Raw genomic sequence first — 5,897 nt, 5'->3', positions numbered from 1 at the left:
CCAAAGAGCCGCATGTGGCTCGTGAGCCGCAGTTTGCCAATCAGAGTCCTAAGACACTAATTAATCTCTTCTCCTAGGGTTGCTGAGGGGAGCTATCTGCATGAGGGGTCAGAGTACCTTGACTTACCTTCCCACCCATTCCCTCTACCTCACCCCTATGCTATGAAGAAATTGTAACCTTGTGGAAGTTATTAATTTCCCTGGTTTCAGTTTCTTTGGACTCAGCTACCTCTAACATCCTGGGACTCTGACTCCCTTCTCTCCCACTTCAACCCACTCCCTGTCCATGTGCTCTGAGTGGGGCTCTGCCCTGGCCCCAGGACATAAGTGCCCCAAATCCTTCAGGTCCCATGGCCAGCCCAACCAGAATAGACCTCCGGCCTTCTACCTTTCCACCGAACCTGGAAGGACATGAAGTGGGCAGCGCTGTGGCCATCTTATCATCAGGAGCGTCTGTCCCAGAAAAGAGCCAACATAGGAGCAGGAGAGCTAACACAGAAGAGTTGGAGACACATCAGAGGACCTGACGACATAGTTCGAGGGCCTGAAGCCTTGGGCTCTTTCCTCTTGGCCTAACCTACATACAGGTTTCTGTCCTCTGCAGAAAGCATCCTAACTTTTCCAAATCTTGTTTTATGGGTACCCAATTTCATTTAAAAGCACTTGGTAGTTTCAAATGTGGACACCCGTTATTCTATCCTGACATAAGGCAGTTTCCCTTCATTCACTGACTGTCTATCTGGACACCTTCAGGTATTTTTTACGCAAAGTAAATGTAAGACCATGGTCAAAAAGAATACTAACTTTTAGGGTAGCTAAAAAAAAAATCCAACAGCATAATAAAACCTAAAGAAATGAATTAAGTCAGCGTCAGCGTTGCTCTGTAGAAGTACTTGTAGGAATCCAGCAAGCCAGGAGCACAGCGAAAGGAGAATTTACAGTAGATAGACAACTACTGACAGGCAAAGAGGAAGGACAAGTTCTGTTTGGGACACTCAATTCCTTGAGAAGCATTTCAAAATAATCTTATATAGGCTGAATTTCATTTTTATTTTATTTTGCAGTCTGTTTTTTAAAAAAAGAATTTGTAAAGTATTTTTTTATTGATTCAGAGAGGAAGAGATAGAAAGAAACATCAATGATGAAAGAGAATCATTGATGAGCTGCCTCCAGCATGCCCCTCCTGCATGGCCGGGCTGGGAATTGAACCGTGATCTCCTGGTTCATTGGTCGATGCTCAACCACTGAGGCAGCCGGGCTTATTCTGCAGTCTTAATATGACACAGGTTACATCGAGAGGACTGGGAGAGAAGTCAGCACTCAGTTCCTCCATGTTTGCTTTCTTCTGTGTTTGATTTTTTTCTGCAGTGTACTGTTTTTATTTCTGTCTTATTTCCTTTTCCTGTGTTTTTTAGTTCTACTTCTTAGTGTTTACCCTTAAAGGTTATACTCAACTCTTAAATATAGAAGGATCTGTTTTGAATTATTACCACTTTAGCGTCAATAATATAAAACACTTCTGCTTTTATACAACTCCATCTCTCTTTCAGGTGGCTATTGTCATCATAAATTAAATGTTTGTACAGCCTATGTTCATTAATATAGGTCTATAATTATTGCTTATGCCTTTGTATTTTAAATTGATAGGAGAAAAAATATAATAATACTTTGTATATACCTATCTAGTTTCATTGACCATTGCTCTCTATTTTGTCACATTGCTTCCAGTTATTGTCTAGCATCCTTTCCTTTTTGCCCGAAGGACTTCTCTTAGCATTTCTCATTGGGCAGGTCTACAAGTTGCACATGTCAAGACTTGGACTTGTGGACTAACCGGGAGGCACCTGTGGGAGGCACTTGGCTGTCTTTTCATAGAAGCCTAGATCGGAGCCAAGCTCCACCAATGACTCCCTTTTGAGCTGGACTCAGAGAACTGTCATTTTCTCTGCCCCACTCAGGCTTTGAAGTGAGTCAAGACATCTAGCGAGCCATGGGACTGCCAAGTTACTCCTCTTATTTGGGCCTTTTTCCTTATCTGGAAAATTAGGTGTTATACAATAGATCAGGGTTGTCCAACGTTTTCTGAAAAGGCCGGATAGTAAGTATTTTAGATGCCGCCGGCCACATAAAGTCACAACTGCTCAGCTTTACCATCGTAGTGCCAAAGCAGCCAAAAATAACAGTAACCTAAGGGGTGTGGCTGTTCCAATAAAAGTCATCTAGGAAAATAGGAAGCAAGCCAATCTGGCCTGTGGGCCACAGTTTGCCAACCCCTATTCTAAATGGTCCTGGAGAGTCCTTCTGGCTTTAAAATATAAAAGGTCTGATAATTTACACTGTGTTATTAGTGTCCTTTCACTCCTTCATATCATTATGGAGCATTCTCTCTACCAGCAATACTACCAGAACTACTACCAGCCTCTTATTTGTGCATGTGTGAACCAAGCAAGTGTGTGTGTGTGTGTGTGTGTACTTTATTTATTTTTCCTAGCAAGACTATTAGGTGAATACTATTATAATCACCATTTTACATAAGAAGGAACTAAGTTGAGAGAGGTTCCTTAACTGGTCCAATGCCAGGTCTGACCTGCAGACCCTGAACAACAGATGAACAGATTACTCCGACACAGTGTCACTGTGAAAGAGAGGGCTAAGGGCTCAAGGCACCAAGAAGCCCCAATGGCCTGCCTAGTTAGGCTTTTATTACAGATTGAGATAATGTTTATATTTTAGGTACAATCAACAGGGTGAGTAGTATTGGGAGGACACACATGTTTACATTGTCAAGGGCATCCAGGGATTAAGCATAAAGATTCCAGTAACCACTCTGGGGTCTGCACCTGCACAGATGTGTTTGGAAAGGTCAAGGAATAGTTAGGGGCCTTTGACACTCCCCTAAGTCTCCCCTAAGTTGGAATTCTGATAAACAGGGCAGGCGGCCTTCCACACACTCCCCTTTTCTCGGAATATCCTCCTCACAAGCTTTCCAACCAAGTTTCATGTGCTCCCCAACAGTCCAAGGCCACAGAGTTGGGAATAGCAAGAAGCAAGCCAGTGGATCTCCAAACCTTTGTTATGTTTTCTCCATCTCATGCTGCCTATAGTAGAGGGTTTTTTTGTTTATTTGTTTGTTTGCTTTAATATATTTTATTGATTTTTTTTTTTTTTACAGAGAGGAAGGGAAAGAGATAGAGAGCTAGAAATGTCGATGAGAGAGAAACATTGACCAGCTGCCTCTTGCACACCCCCTACTGGGGATGTGCCCATAACCAAGGTACATGCCCTTGACCGGAATCGAACCTGGGACCTTTCAGTCCTTAGACCGATGCTCTACCACTGAGACTAACCAGTTTTGGCTATAGTAGAGGTGTTTTTTTTTTGTTGTTTTGTTTTTTAACACAATAGAGAACTCAATTTTCTTGGGAGGGAAAACAAATCTTGAACATACCATGTAAAGTATAACCCCCCCCCCCCCAAAATGCCACATAGACTCTTTCTAAATTATAAATATAGCGATTAGCTGCTGACTTAAAATGCGATCTCTAAGATGCAAAGGCCAGCAAAAGAACATGTTGAGGCCCTCACCATCTGTCTGGCAAGACATGTAAAGGAATTAGTGAAAAAGAAAAAAAATGCAGTTCTGCATTAATTACAGTGGGAATGCTTTTAATTACTCTCTACTCAGTGCGCTTGGCAGACCAACCGACACATCCTCGCGTTACCCGCCGGCCCCCAGCACTCTGCTTCCCGGGAGCATGGCACTTGGGCCTGTGCTAGCTCCCCGCAGCTGACAGGTCTGGGGGTCATCCAAAGAACGGAGGGACAAATGCGCATGTTGAAGTTCTTATTAAAAGCTTAACATGGGTGCGTTAAATTCCAATTATTTCCACTTTCACCAACCTTTTAGAGTCTTTTAGAGTACCTAAGCAACATCTCATCCGTTTTGATAAAAGGCGTCCTATTCAATTTGATTCAGGGTTTCAGAGACAATATTGATTACAGCTGAAGAAATTTGGGAAGAAAAAAAAAAAGAAAGAAATTTGGGAAGAAAATTTAATCAAATGAGCAGGGCTTAAACGATTCCTTGACAGTTATGTAGGATCCAAATAGGTGATTGAGGGGAGTCAAGGAAGGCACAAAGGCATGAAGCAGACAATGTACAGTGCCCTCCGTCCCCCTCTTTATCCACGGGTTCTGCAACTGAACCAGCGCTGCATGCCTTGGCAGTTTATGCAGAGGGAGGGCACTGAGGCAGTGTTTTCTTGCCTTGCCCAGACTGGAAAAGATGAAGTTCTTGTCCCTTTTTGTGCTTCCACGAGTCCCATGCTCAGCCTGCACTGAGCAGAAGGAGTAGCAGCAGCAGCCCAGAGGCTGGGCGCTAGGGAGAGCCGTGAACATGTCCTCACTGGTTTGGTTTGCAGGGAACCTCCTGTCCTGACTAAGCGCCTTTCAGTAAGACAGACTCAGTGGTCTCCCCCGAGCTGTTCTCTGCAGACAGAGGGTCCCTAAAACTGCCCTCTGTCTAAAACAGGGGAAGGCTGAGTCCCAGCTCTCACTGTCCCTGGACCGAGCCCAGAACGAAATCTAATTGTGCTGTGGCTCTCGGGGGTGGATGGGTTGGGTTGTGAGGGGCATTCCTTGCTCTGAGACGTTCACAGAGCACACGCTGTCTTCCAGAAACAGAAATCTGAGCGTGGGAAGAGGTGGGATGGTCCTGGAGGACAGGAAACGAGGATTGTGGGTTTCTGGAAAGGGCTGGAAGCCACAAAAGCAGGCTGCGCTGCGCTCGCTTCAGCAACACATACACTGAAACGGAAACAGTACGGAGCAGGTTAGCATGGCTCTTGTTCAGGGATGACACTCAAATTCGTGAAGCCTTTCATAAAAAAAATAAATAAATAAAATATCAGGCTGTGCTTACTTACAAGCACGATTCCGCATGCCGGCTCCCAATGCAGCTTTTAAAGTTCCTTAAATCCAAGAAAAATTCCTGCAGCCAAGGCCGGTGTGGCTCAGTTGGATGAGCATCGACTAGTTTATTCCTGGTCAGGAAACATGCCAGGATTTTGGGACTCAATCCCAGTAGGGGGAGTGGATCAGTGTTTCTCTCTCTCCTTTCTTCTCTCTCAAATCAATAAAAACGTGTGTTTGTTTTTGTTTTTTGAAGCCCAGGCCAGTGTTCTCAGTGGTTAGAGCGTTGGCCTGCACACCAACAGTCATAGGTTCAATTTTCGGTCAAGGGCATATACCTGGGTTGCAGGTTTGGTCTCTAGTGCAGGAGGCAACCAATCAATGTGTTTCTCTCGCATAATTCTTTCTTTCTTTCTCTTTCTCTCCCCTTCCATCCCTTCCTCCCACTCTCTCTAAATATCAATGAAAAAAAATGGCCTTGGGTGGAGATTAACATAAAAAACAACAGCACCAGTGTGCTTCAGTGGTTAAGCATCGACCTATGAACCAGGAGGTCACGGTTCAATTCCCGGCCAGGGCACATATCTGGGTTGCAAGCTCTACACCCAGAGGGGGGCGTACTTCTCTCATCTTGATGTTTTTATGTCTCTCTCTCCCTTCCTCTCTGAAATCAATACAAATATATGTTTTTAGAAAAGAAATTTCTGCAAAGCAAGGAATCTTTCCTGCTTTTATTCTCTACCACCGGAGTCTTTGAAGAGAGCGTAGTATGTATCTAAGCAGTGTATTTAAAAACACTTTAAAAGTTCTACAGCTGTATGAACACTTGGCATTGTTTTTACATTATTTCAACATTTGCCTAGATGATATCATAGGACAGGCAGACTTTGGAGATAGTGCTGGTTTGGTTTCAGACCACCACAATCAAGCAAATATTGCAATAAAATGAGTGGCATGAATTTTATTTATTTTCTTCAATAACTTTT

At 43.8% G+C, this 5,897-nt stretch overlaps 1 non-coding gene across 1 annotated transcript; it reads left to right on the top strand.

Moving 5' to 3' along the window:
• Positions 1-4,782: 4,782 nt before the first annotated feature.
• On the top strand, positions 4,783-4,889 carry LOC118718725. The gene has a single exon (XR_004987904.1). It is a non-coding gene; the product is annotated as a U6 spliceosomal RNA (small nuclear RNA).
• The last annotated feature ends 1,008 nt before the right edge of the window (positions 4,890-5,897 follow it).

Source organism: Pipistrellus kuhlii, unplaced genomic scaffold (genome assembly GCF_014108245.1).
Source record: "Pipistrellus kuhlii isolate mPipKuh1 unplaced genomic scaffold, mPipKuh1.p scaffold_m20_p_14, whole genome shotgun sequence".
NCBI lineage: Eukaryota > Metazoa > Chordata > Mammalia > Chiroptera > Vespertilionidae > Pipistrellus > Pipistrellus kuhlii.
Note: the sequence above shows the minus strand (reverse complement) of the source record. Positions and strands in the feature narration are given on the sequence as shown.